Genomic DNA, 14,287 nt, shown 5'->3' on the forward strand with positions numbered 1-14,287 from the left:
TTATTACAGAATCTGCTACTCTGATTTCCATCTGCAAATTCAAATCGAAAGTCAAAAATACTTTCAGCGATCTAAGATAGCCCATTGGTCGTATTATTTTAAATTTAAAATGCAGATCACAAAAGTCTCATTGAAGTTCATCTTTCCACCTTTGAAAGTCATCAATTCTGGTTGCGATCCCAATATTTTCATTTTAATCTGTAAGTTTTAATCGCAGTTTTTAGGAAGGATCCGTAAAATGTTGTGTTCTAGCTATTTCGTTGATTTTTCTAAGATTTCAATATTTCCATTTAAAGCCACCTCACAACAGTCTACAGTTTCAAAACCTTGTTTTTTTTTCAATCTATCAACGTTCAGTAAGGCACAGCCAAATTTGTCGTAATCAACCATCGAACCTACATCCAAAGAGAAACGAGCGTCCCTCTCCCAATCCGGCATCGAATCGAACAAACGAATGAGCGTAGGTACCTTCCGGCCCGCGGCTTAATCGAGGTGCCTTCAACTTCCACACACACACGCGATCGATCAAACTGAATCTCCCGGCTTTTCGCCGTCATCGTCGACCATCCTGCTGTGGGGTGGTGTCCAACCGAAGAGACTGCTGCCGTGCACACAACAAATAAGGGGATTTCTGATTCCAACCCACCAGCAGCAGGCAGGCAGGCAGCGCTCGCTCGCTCATTGTCGACGAATTCAACGCGGCGCTCTTCGGCGAGGCAGTTCTTTTCTCTCTCTAGCAGCTCTTTCGTTCACGGTTTGCCAACCGGGCCGAGCCCGACGATTGATGGCGCGCTGCTTTATTGCACAGATCCGTTGCAACCCATCGTTTGCCGTCGCCTGCGTCGTCGCTTTCGAATCAACGGGCGCACTGCCAGCATCACCAAAGGCCAACACGCGGACGCGAGAGCTGGATTAAAATTATGCTTTTTGTTTTGCTCCCGATGTAGTTCCGTGGAAAGAGTTTCGGCAAACGGACGACAGCCACGACGACGACGACGCAGCAGCAAACGACGACGGTAGCGTGCGCCGTCGCGAATTTTTCGATAGTTGATCGCGATCGCGTGATTTTGGCAGTACTGCATTGCGCAGGATACGGGTCCTGGCCGCGCGTGTGGAGGGATTCGAGCCCCCTAAGGAACAGGTGCGCGTGGTTTGTGGAAGAAAAGCCGTCGCGAACGTGTAAAGGCTGATTCGCTGAGCGACGATCGGCTGGACACTGGAAGATGCTGCGGCCAGCTAAGCACGCGAGAAGCTCTAATGAATGCGTTCGCGACAATTAAGCTTAAATATAGTGCCGATGGATAGGAATGGTGTTGTTTATGTTAATTAAATTAATTCGATCGGTGAAAACGTATTATTTTGCTGGCGCCTGCAGTTTTATAGTTTTGTGGGCTTAGTTGGAAGAAACGAGATTGCGGCAAAGTCGGAAGAAGAACACCCATCATAAAAGTGTGTGGTTAGTGTTGTTTGATGATAGAAGTTATCTGGTTTTAAATAAATCAATTGCCATACTGGTGCTTTCTGTTGAGAAAACATATAAAAACGTGATGTGCGTTTTATGCTGAAGTCAATAACATCAAAACTACATATTTAGTGTATTTAGGCATTATATGGATATAACCAACATAAACGTATATATTGTTTATACATTCAACATGTAAATAAGAAACAAAATCTAGAAATCAACACAAATAGAAGTGTGGTAAGTTACTTTGCGTTAAGAAATAATCTTCTGTGACTGCCATTCTTCTCATATTTGAACCTCTAAACCAGCGTAAAAATGGCACAGATAATAATTTAAAATACGAGCCAAAGGATAAGCGCTGATATGCAGAACTGCTTCATAGAAAACACACATTGAATAAATTGTCTGCAACAAGCAGTGCGTGATATTGAAAATATGTGCATATCTTTACAACGTACAGATATTTATATTCGCCATGGATAGTTGTATTGAAGTTCAGTTACGGCAGTGCCATCACAGCCATGGTACGGCAAGAACATTTTGGAAATCCCAGATATTCTTCACCTCTTGTTGGATTCCGAAAGGACGCCGACGGCGTCCAAGTTTACAAATTTCACTCCAAGACATATAGGGAGGAGGTATGCTGATCCCGTTCCGAACATATGTCACTAAGTCGTGTTCCAGTCAAATGACTTGACGTTTCAAAGTTGAAACTCTACAGAAAAATGCCATATACCAGAACAAGAGTTTTGATTGAAACCCGGCCGAGTTTTAAGTGTTAAGGACGAAAACAAAGGTACTACATAAATAAATTTTCTCTGGAAGAATGTTACTCAGTTGAAAGAACATTCAGACGATACCAACTCTCTTTGAACCGTTTATTAAAAAGGCGTCTGATCGAATAACCATAACGACCACCCAAAAAATCTCTTCGATCAAGAATCATATTTCGTCGTGAGAATGTTATGCGAACAAGCATTACCTATTCAAGGTATTCCTGCTTAATATATTTATTATTTATTCAATCTGAGGCTTGTTGTGACCCGTCGCCTCAGTAACATTTAGTTTTTTTTGCTGGTTTTATAAAAGTCATCTAGAGCAAATAATGGTTGTCAAGATCATTATAAAATCAAAACTGATATTTGGACGGAATACTATCGTGTACATTTTCTACCAGATTATTGGCCAGATACGTGTCCGGTCAACCACAATGGTTCTATTTGCTCGATATGAACGATTAACGGTTCTTCTAATAGCTGATACCAAGTACGGTCCATTCGCCTTCTCCATGTGCTCCCCTATCCATCAGCAAAATTAATTCTTTGCAGTTCTTTGTCTTTGTTTATGGTCACTCCTGACGGAATCCATGTTTCAAAGTGCTCGCGTTTTCGGGGGCACACTATTCGATACGGAAGCAACGTACAACTGTCATTTTTATTATTTCACGCATGCTGCGACGCAGCAAAGCTAAGTCAACAAAAATGACAGTTGTGCGTTGCTTCCGTATCGACTGGTGTGCCCCCGAAAACGCGAGCACTTTGAATATTGGATTCCGTCAGGAGTGACCTTATGTACGTAGACGAGGAATCTAAAAAAATATATTTGGCTGCTACGCCCTTTTCAAATGATGGTCTAGAAATGTTCGAAACAGGGTAAACTTTAATATCCATTGTACACATTGATTTAAAACAGCTGTTTTTAACTTTTCGCATATTTTCTTGCAGTAAGATGCGCCGTTACAAATCAAGAATCAAATTGGATTGTACTTACATTTCTGACAAGTAAATACTTCTTCTTCCTCTTATTGGCATTACATCCCCTACTGGTATATTGCTGCCTCGCATCTTGGGGCTAACACGATGATACTGTTTATGCCCAGGGAAGTCGAGACAAGTTCCATACCGAAAATCGCCGGATGAGCAATTAGCATGTTTATGCTTCGGCTAGAGAAGGTCCAAGTGAAGGAATTTCATTAAAAAGCTCTAAATAATTTTCTATTTCATACACGCTTAAAATAGATTTAACTGTTCGGTAATTTTTTGACGAAAAACTGCGGTAAACATAAAAAAATACAAAATGCTCGGTTAACAAGAATAATTGTACCGGAAATCGGTAACATTTTACCGAACAAATTGTAATTGTAATTTATTAACATTGGATTTTTTGCATCAAAATCATTAACTTTTGATATGAAAACCATAAGCTTCTTTTTCGTGGGTTCAGACTTCGCAGATTTATTTGGGCTATTTGCCGTTGGTCCCATGAAGAACGGCTTATGCTTTATCATAGGTCATATAATATCGGCACTTCCATGTGAAATCGATTTTCATTTCCTTTTCTGAATACTATCAGGTTGTGTAGAACTTGAACCAAAAATAAAAAAAACATATTCGCCATGAGAGTGACCAGTTCCGAAATATTGAATTGATATAATATATCACTTTTTTTCAAAAAATCTTAACGTTCAAACCTCTGGACCAAATTTCCATCTATTTTCAGTAGATGATGTTAGTTAAAAGGTCTTCCAATTTCTATACATTAGAAAATTAAAGCCATTCACCGAGGTGAACCAGCCTATGGCCGAAAACCTCGTTAATAAAGACAATTATAATAAATAATAATAAAGCCATTCAGGAGATTCATTTTTGCAATAGAAACCATTTGGCTCGCTATACAAATCGCTGCAAATAATGTTCGTAAACTTTCGTTAGAACAAAATTGATTTCGAAAATATTCTTTAAAAATTAACTTTTAATCTTTTAGTTTCGTAAATATTACTTCAAAAGTGCTAAACTTATTTTTTTATTTATCAAATAAAAACCGCAATAGCATGACGTAGTTTCCTATCGTTACGATATTTTTTGAAGGTCAGTCATATTGTTGTGGTATTGCCTGTATTTCTTATGAAGAGCGATACCACAACAAAAGAACCTTACTACTAATGCAATAATACCCTCAAAGAGCGCAATTTTTAGAGAACTGTTTTTGATTTTTTATCATTTTGAATGAAATTTTGTCAATCAAAAGGTGTTTTAGTGGTTGGCTCAAAGAGTTTTAACGAATCCACAAATGTTTTTGATACCAGAATAGACTACACCCATTTTTTTACACGGTTGATATTCTTTAATGATTGTATGACATATGCCAGAAAACCATTTGCCAGAATCAATTTTTGCCAGAAACCCATTTGACAGAATGGACCATATGCCAGAAAGCTATTCCCCAGAATAGACCATTTGCCAGAATGTACCATTCCCCAGAAATAGTAAAACTGGAAATTCCGATTATTATTTATGGCAAAGAATAGAAAAAAAAATATATAAAGAAGGTAATTTTGCATAACGGGGATTTGGCATAATTTAGTAATGAAGGGATTTGCGGTACAATTAATTTTCATAAAAGGGATTATTTAACATATTAGACAATTTTCAGAAATATGTAAACTATTTATCAAATAAAAATCATATTTGTCTAATACTAAAGAAACTGCTTACGAATGGTTATCATATTTCTTCGCCTCATTCCAGAAGCAGACTTCATTTCAAAAATTAAATCATATCTACAATTGGAAAATGTTATTTCAAGTCATACTAGACGCCATCCATTTGCTTTCATTGAAGAAGTTATATCTACAAGTCTAGGCAAAATGTCTATTTCTAAAGAAGAAATTATATCCAGAATTGACATATTCAAACACGGGCACGGGCACCTACTCTTCACCCAGTTATTCAGATTTATTCGCATAGCATTCATGAGCTTCATAATGGAATGTACCAATTTAAAAAAAAATCTGAAAAATAAACCAAATAAGGCGGTTATGGACTACGCATAATTGAAGTATAAGATACATGAGCAAGATATAAGGTAAATGCTCCCGTATTATTAACAGCCCATATATTAATCACAACCGTCAGTAAATCAAATTTAAAATCAATTGATTACAATATCGCACATCGATTGATTGTACACAATAATGAATGGAACACATTCTTCAATGTTTGAAATATTATTTAAAATTCTGTTAAACTAATTTTCTTGTTCAGAAAACGCAAATTTTTTAAAACTAAATTATAAAACGTTCATTTAAATGTTTCTACATATGAACTGTTGGTATGATGGACTGATCGATTGTTACTAGCAGATACATCTGTGTTCACGACATTGTTTTCCACTCAATTTATATCTAAAACTAATGTATTCTTTTGATATTCACTTTACAACATGTTTAGGTTTAATTGAGTGCATTGGTGATTAATCATATATTTAATCATGATTAATGAATAATGGGTAATCTACGCATTATTTATTAAACATGATCATTCAAAAAATATGATTCTATCATTAATCACTGATCATATTCATAATTGTTCCTAAATCATCAATGTTAATCATTGCATACATTGCTTTTATTCAATAACTAACAGATCCGACGAACTTCGTTTCATCTAAAATTAATTTATTCTCTGCTTAGTTCTCGAGTTATGAAGAAATGTCTGATTCATTTGTATGGGAGCTCCCCTTTCCAAAGGAGGGAGGGTTCTCTAACCATCTTAAGAACCTTATCCGGTCCCAAAAACCTGTGCAGTCTGCATACAAATTTTCACGCCGATCGGTTTACTGTCGTAATCTGAAATAGTGACGTATACGCCATTTTCCAAAAATGCTGTTAACGAGTAGTACTCATTGAGCGTGTTGAAATATTACCAACATGCATGTTGTTAATTGGCGCTTACGTCACTTTCTCAGATTACGGCAGTTCAGTAGTTTCGGAGTCTATAAGGTTCAGACAGACAGAAATTCATTTTTATGTATATAGATCTTTAATCGTAATCATTCAACTTTTATACCTTTTAATAACCCAATTTGGTAGCCTTGAGCTTTATTCATAAACGCTCTGTCTAACAACGTCTCAAATATCTTGTCCATATTCCAAACTGTTTACATGGCTTGCAATATTCTTAAGGGTTGCCGACCTAGATTTTTATTTAAAAAATGCTTGAATGTACTTTCATTATGAAATTCGAAAAGATAAGTTATGATAAACATAAAATTGAATTGACAATTTGGAAAAGTGCAACAAAAACAATAATTTTGTAATAATATTTCAGTAGCTCTTATATAAATACAAAACATTGAAGGATTCGGCATCACTGCAATCATATTGTTACGTATACATACGAGTAATAGAGTACGTATTTTATGTTGCTAATAGTATTATATAACTAGGGTAACGGTACCAATAATGGAAGTATTAGTAGATCAACAAAAGAAAATATATTTTTTTCGTTTGATAATTATGGGAAATTTAAAGCTTTAATACCTTACCCAATAGATAAACTAATAAATTTGCTAACAAAAATGAAATTGGTGTCATTTAACATCAACAACTACCAAATATCGCTTGCACCACTAATGGGTACACTGTTCCTTTGACGGCGGTAAAAAATAATTTTGGTTCCCATAGTGATGCTATCCATTGATTTCTTATGAGACTCGCCACTATAGGTACAGTTGCACCACTATAGGTACAAGGGAGTCAATTTTATTAAGGAAAATCACTGTTTTCAATAGTTTTTTGGGCGCAATCTTAGGATAAGTTATGTTTGACAGGATATTTGAAGCTTGACGCATCAACTGAAACCACCGTAAAGTGTATAATCATGGAACATCTCATTAAACCTCCACTACCTCCACTATTGGTGCTACTTCCACTAAGGGTACGGTTATCCTATACTGAAATTGTCACAAGAGTTCCTCCTTGGACACCTTCAGCAGTTCCGTCAAAAACTCTATCTATGATCAATGTGTAGATTGTAAAACCATACGGACTATACTGGAATCTCAATCATTGACGCCTCATGCGTGAACCAACTCGCTTTCGATTCTGCCGGGAGAGCATCGCGCTTGATTGTTTTCGGGCAAAATCGAATCGTTTCGCCCATTTTCCGAAAAATGATTTATCATTAGCATTAGCATTAAGCAATTCGCATAAATTCGTAGGTGGTACTAGCCGAGACTATTGTATGAGAGTAGCATAACTTTCATCCTTTACCACACAAAATGATTTGGGACTAATCACTACCTCTTAGATGGAGCAATGCACTCTCCAATAGTCGAGATCTGTCCTGGCTACGTCCTTACGAATGCTGAGGAAGGGGAAGGGTAGTTTGTTGGACACCTACTTAAGAAAGATGCAGAGAACTCTACGACCTCTCATAGGTGCCACAGGAGGTTTTGGGATTATGTGAAGGTTATAGCAGTAGGAATCGTTTTGGTAGAACGTGAAACACAGAAAGTACTAAGATAGAAATACAAAGTAGGAAAGGGACGAGCCTGGAATTGAACCCACGACCTCCTGCTTATGAGGCAAAAGCGGTAGCCACTAGACCACCGAGCTCGTCGGCTGCCCATTTTCCGAAAAATGATTTCGCTCCAAAAGGCGTCAAAACACAAGGCGAGGCCTACTTTTTGTTGTTCACATATGAATCAATTATCCAATATTTAACGATGAAAGTTAATTCAATGCATTTAACAAAGAAGAATACTAGAAAATCATACAATGATGCAAATCGCGAGTCGAATCATGAACGACTCTCTGGGCGATGACCTCTACTTCTTCTTATGCTTCTGCTTCTTCAATGGCTATACATTCCAAGTGGAACTTGGTCTGCTTTTTACCTTAGTATTTTATTAACATTTCCTCAGTTGTTAATTAAAAACTTTTCTATACCCGGCCATTGCATGAATATGTATCTTTTGTGACAAGCTCAATGGATATTGGATACACTATGCCCAGAGTATCAAGAAAGTTTCCAACCCGAAAACATCCTGGACCGGACCGAGAATCGCACTTGCCATCTCCGGATTGGCAATGGTACGCCTGGATACGGGTAGCAATTGACTCGTGCTTGATTTGAATCCCGTCTCAACGTTCCACCGCAAATTCCTCGAAGAAGTCTTCTTGCGATTTTCTCCAGGAGCTCTTTCAGAAATGTATTTAGAAGTTCATCCTGGGGACTCATCAAGCAGTATCTTTTAGAATTCTCCTTCGAAATTTGCCTGGAATTCCACCAGGAGCAATTCCAGGAACTGCTTTTGATATTTTTCCAAGTGTTGCTTTTGGGACTCGCCCAAGCGTTCCTTCAAGCAAGAAAACTCCTAGAAAAATCTATCGCAACACTTGTGGAAAAAAACACTTGGTGGGACTCATGGTGTTGATGCGCGTACTGGTTGGGTACGAAAGGCTTCTGTCGGCCTTTCCAACATCAGACGCGTGGTCCAACACTTGCAATCTGTTTTCCGAATAACATTGTTCCCACAATCAATTTCCTTAAACTTTTTGTAGTGCGAAAGAAACAAATAACTTCCTATATTTTCATATTTTTTGATACATTTTTTATTACATGTTTATTCCTTCATATTTTCAAATTTTAATATTTGCATAGGGGCCCTCCTTAGCCGTGCGGTAAGACGCGTGGCTACAAAGCAAGACCATGCTGAGGGTGGCTGGGTTCGATTCCCGGTGCCGGTCAAGGCAATTTTCGGATTGGAAATTGTCTCGACTTCCCTGGGCATAAAAGTATCATCGTGCTAGCCTCATGATATACGAATGCAAAAATGGTGACCTGGCTTAAAAACCTCGCAGTTAATAACTGTGGAAGTGCTTAATGAACACTAAGCTGCGAGGCGGCTCTGTCCCAATGTGGGGATGTAATGCCAATAAGAAGAGGAAGAGGAATATTTGCATATCATCACTGCCGTAATCTGAAAAAGTGACGTTTTAACCATTTTCCGAAAATGGTGTTAACGAGCAGTACTCATCAATAAAAAACTAGTATGTTGTAATTTGGCGCATACGCCACTTTGTCAGATTACGGCAGATCATCTTTCCATCTTTTCTTATTCTCCGTCTTCTTCAATTGCTTCATCTCTTCTACTTATTTTTCTATTGCTTCATTGCATTCATTTCTACTTCTTCTTCTTTTTTCTTCTTTTTCTTATATAAACAAGAATTGTTCTGTGTTTGTATCCGCATACCCTAAAAACAGCTGCATGGATTTTCTGCATTTCTTTTTATATATAAAATTTTCTTATGTAAAAATCCCAAGTAGGTAACAATGATCATGGGCACAACGCACATTGTTACCTTCTAGTATACAGGACGGGTCAATTGGGGCTGTTATATTTTCGAATGTCTGTTTTTCCATATGTCCATATAAATTGTCATTATAAGTTTACAAATTTACACTTTCAACAGCAGATAAGCACCAAACTGCATAAATTTACTTTCGTTGTTAACCAATCATATGCTGCAAAATACTATAAAAGTTACAGAAAGATGCGAAGGCTGTTATGGGTATTATTCGACAAAATGTTCGGTCTAACTTTCGAATGAAGGGAATAGCTGCAAAGGAACAAAGATAATCTACGGCAGAAATTGATATATTTTCAAAGTTGTCAACCATTATTGAGATGGACAGAATTATCGTTAGGGGGTCCCGTAGCGTAGTTGGCTACACGTTCGCCTTATAAGCGAATGGTCATGAGTTCGATTCCCAGCCCCCACACCAAACCCTCGTCAGTCGCCGGATCCGCAGCCCATACGGTGGCGTTTGGGGTACGCGCCTTACCGTCACGGGTGCCTGATGACGACTGACAACTTGTTCTTTTCGGAGGCATTCTTCCAATGTTACTCGGATTGGCAATGGCAATCGAACAATGCAACGATCATTGGATACTCGGCATGGACAAATGGACACAATGGACTTACGACAAGACGAACTGGCCACGACAACAATAACGAATTATGGATATCTAAAAATAGATTCTGTGTGGATTCTGTACAGTAGAATACCATAGTAGATCACGGCACAGTAGCGGTTAAGAACACAGAGTGCCTACCAAATAAATATACGAATAAAAAATAAAAAGAATTATCGGTACAGGCAAAATGCTATTAAAATTCATATGACCAAGCTCCGCAAAATATCAACCGCATTTGTTTGGTTCTGGTAGCGTTCAACGTGAAAATTGGTTCAAGTCAATACTGGATACCGAAATTAGTCAGATTATTTGAAAGTATGTTAAAAATGCTATTTTTTGCGCGTTTAAATTTTTTGAAATGGGTGAAATGTTGAGATCTTAAATTTTTTTTTTCAAAGGAACTAGAGCTTTTCCATAGCTGATCGACATATTGATGTCAACGATTGGTCGACAAGCGCCTGGCCTGAGATATAGCCATTTCCGTGAAAACCGTGAAACCGGCGGCACATTAAACTTTATGATTTCTATAACTTTTGCGTTGCCCGCCTAGACTGCAATTGCGCAACATGTTAAAGATTTAGTTCGGAAAATGTATTGAAGGGTAACCACTTCCTTCGGTGGGATTTGATCCCACGACCCCAGTAGGCTAGACAGGTACTATTGAGCCACTATTAAGCTACGAAGGACCTCCGTTGTCCTCCACAGCTTAGCGGGATTTTGGGGCTTACGATAGAATTTTTTACCTTTTAAAAGTGCCATTAAATAAGAAGGAGTCCTTTCTATATCTTTGAACTTATGGTATCCTGGTGAGATAAAAGATTTATCTCCAAACATTGAAGGGTTCGTTAGAATGTTAACTTTGACTCCAAGCTGTTCTATCATATGATGAAGCTCGTAGCCTTCTTGGCTTCGAAGGACATTCCACTGAAATACTTATACGGATTCGGTCAACTGCTTTTTAGTACACCTAAATAATATCGACTTTGATTTTTTTACGTGCTGATATTAATTTTGTTGTGTCCAAAAATGTTTCAGCATTTTTAAAACTGACTTGTAACAGTTGGTAGGTTGCAGGGGCGGAAATAGTACAAACGGAGGCCGAATATTTAATACTATGTCCACAAAACCGGCAAATTCATCGACGAACTACCCTTTCGAATAACCTTCCGCTTAAGCGCCAGTACAGCAAATCTGCACTGCGAAAGGTTGTGTCAAGTTACCGTCCTCTCAGGGCAGGTCAGGTAAGAACTACCAAACTTTATCAACAAAATCCCAAAAGAAAAGAAAAAAATCTTAAAGAACGGAATTGATAAATGCTAAAATCCATCACCGATCAAAGCATTTGCGAAGTATAAGTTATAAGTTTTAAAAGCTGGTTTATTCCAGTTCTTTGTCTACTGCCCTAACGTGCACGTTTTGTTCACAATGGTCTACTTTTTACGATCTAACCTGGGTACTGCTTCGCTAGAACGGCTTCGTCTGAAGGTTCTACAAGCGAAACACAAATATGGGAATAATCAACTTTAAACTAAGTAGCGAAGAATCTAAATTACCTTTATTTAGCCTTGAAGGCTCACTAATATTTTGTGTTGGATGTCTATTTCACTTGTGGCAAATCTAGATCTGTTTTATAAAACGTGGTAGTTTAGTTTTGATCCCATTCGCAGCGGTATTCACTGAACTTACTTTTCGGAAAAGTTTAGGATCACGTGTTTAAATCGGATTCACAACACTGTCCTGAATTGCCGCAAATCTAGAAGTAGTTTTTAATTAAATTTCTAATCTAGCCTTATTCTCAATATTACTCACAAGGAATATGATGCCAAGCACTACTCTTCTAACTAGAGGCTATTTGATTTGGTTTTTGGTATGCCACTTGATTCAACGATCCGAGCTATCGCACAAGTCTCACGATAATGGACTAGCTTTCATCAAAACTGGATGTGTGGACCTATTATTATCCACTTCGTAAATCCTAAAGTTTAGTTCCTTTAGTTCTTCTGATTGGGTAAAAAATCATCATACGATCTTGTGTAACACATTTTGTTGTGATACAAAACTTAGGCGAAGCTACAAATCATCAAAAAGATGGTACGAAATGAATCCAATCTACGGGAGTACTAGAATTCAGCTATATCTTCTTTTATAAGTTCAGTTTCAAAACCCACCGCTGCACTGGTGATGGCGCTGCGTTCTCTTAGCGGTTACAGACTGAAGCTGTGTTTTTAAACAATGAATCAGATACGGTGGTTGGTTTCCTACCCGCCACTGCCATATCCAGGCGCTAACGTATATGTAAAAATAGCCGGCAAGAGTTAACCACCTGAAGTTTGTATGGCGAAGGACATCTAACGCGGGTTTTCCCAACAGTAGGAACTTTCACGAAAAACTATTTGGTAACAGTTATAGTATTCCGCTACTACGCCTACCAAATATTTTTTCGATTAAGGTGCTTATTTTCGATATATTAAACATTAGATGCCTTTCGCCATACTGATTTTCAAAAGTTAACTCCTAGTGTGCCACTGTCGCCCAAAGCAGGTGATTCATTCTGTGGCTGTATATTTATTAGACCAGTCATGCTCAGCACATTAGGCGTTTTCCCCCTTAATTTGCTTCTCACATAATTATAATGAGCTTTTATCATACAAGTTACTGCCCACAATCGCATATTTTCCTTATATGAATAGGAAATCAAGCAAAGATAGAACTGATATGCGATCATACGAATGTTCGTACTTGGACGAAAGCTTTTAAATATGTCTATCAGCTATTGGTATTAAAACAGATTTTGGTGCTAAAATAACTCCATACGACTTGGATTCGAATAACACTTCATTCACTAGGGCATACAACAATTAAAAACTTTGAACAAAGAATAAGAATGAAATCTATAAAAAGCATCCTTATTGATTAATTATTTGCTTTGTTATAATTTTTAGTAGAGTATTAATTTGAGGGATAAGAATTCCTTTAATGAAAATCAGGCTTTTCCTCATTTCTTAAAATTCTTGACCTCCCTGCTTACGATGGCGAGTGCGTCCACATCAGAGATAAATTTTATTGATCGTTGGGTCACAGCAGTGCCTAGTCACTGATATACTTACTTTTTTTTCTGTTTAACGAGACTTTACCCAACAGAGGGTATTCGTCTCTCACAGACATACTTAAAAGTTAGATCATTGTTGATCCGAATAGCTTCGACTCCGACCATCAACCACCCAAAGTTCGACGTTTTTTTGTGCACTCATAAAAAAAATCCGTTTCTGGTGGATTTATATAATTTGATGGAAAATGTTTTTACTGCTTTATTAATATACGACCATAGGTTACGTGAGTTTACAGAAATCATAAAGAAAATAACCAAGTAGCACGCACAACATCTTCCAAAAAGCACTTTGTTTACACTCAGTTTCACTCCAGGCATTGACAAGTAGGGGAATGCGATAATACACTTTTTCTTGGCGAAACGAAACGAAATTTAAAATGTCTATGTTGATTCGAAACGAAGCGAAACGAAATATAGATTTATTTTCAAAACCACGGAACGATACGAAATCTAAGTCTATTTAATTCGAAATTTTTCGAAACCAAACGAAATTTGATCATAGGTATGTTCGTACTTGGATGATTATTTAAATTATGTCCTAATGGTCTACGAGAAGATTTTTTTTTGTTCCCCGCTCTTGGGCAAACAAATCAAAGGGGGGGGGGGGGGTTTGGACATAAATGTTTTTAAATATTTATATTGTTCTAACTGTTATGCAAAAAATAGATTTTTAGTAACAGAAGAAGCATGTTATGGAAGCGGTTTGAAAAGAAATTTATCGTGAGGCGTATGCCCCCGAAGCACATTACGGATATAATTCTGTTAAAGCCCTTATTTCACCTTAAAATAATTGATTATGCTTAAGTATGCTAAAGATGAGCAAAATGAATCCGCAATACAATCAGCACGAGCTACCCCAGGCTCGATAGGTAATTCGATAATCGACTGATCCACTTCAGGGGTGGTTAACCATCAGAAATTCGTATATCTCGCGCTTATGAACATAAGGG

The 14,287-nt window shown here is 37.6% G+C and overlaps 1 protein-coding gene across 3 annotated transcripts in view; it reads left to right on the top strand.

The window, feature by feature from the left end:
• Positions 1–800: 800 nt before the first annotated feature.
• Positions 801–14,287, top strand: part of LOC134204067 (protein gooseberry-neuro-like) — a 198,474-nt gene continuing 184,987 nt past the window's right edge. The window contains exon 1 of one of the 3 annotated variants that reach the window (XM_062678896.1): positions 801–1,456. The gene's annotated coding sequence lies outside the window, so the exon portion shown is untranslated. Of the gene's footprint in view, positions 1,457–1,507; positions 1,703–14,287 lie in introns of those variants that run through there. The other 2 variants (XM_062678898.1, XM_062678897.1) reach the window with 2 other exon arrangements.

The sequence above is a fragment of the Armigeres subalbatus genome, unplaced genomic scaffold, assembly GCF_024139115.2.
Source record: "Armigeres subalbatus isolate Guangzhou_Male unplaced genomic scaffold, GZ_Asu_2 Contig378, whole genome shotgun sequence".
NCBI classification, from domain to species: Eukaryota; Metazoa; Arthropoda; class Insecta; order Diptera; family Culicidae; genus Armigeres; species Armigeres subalbatus.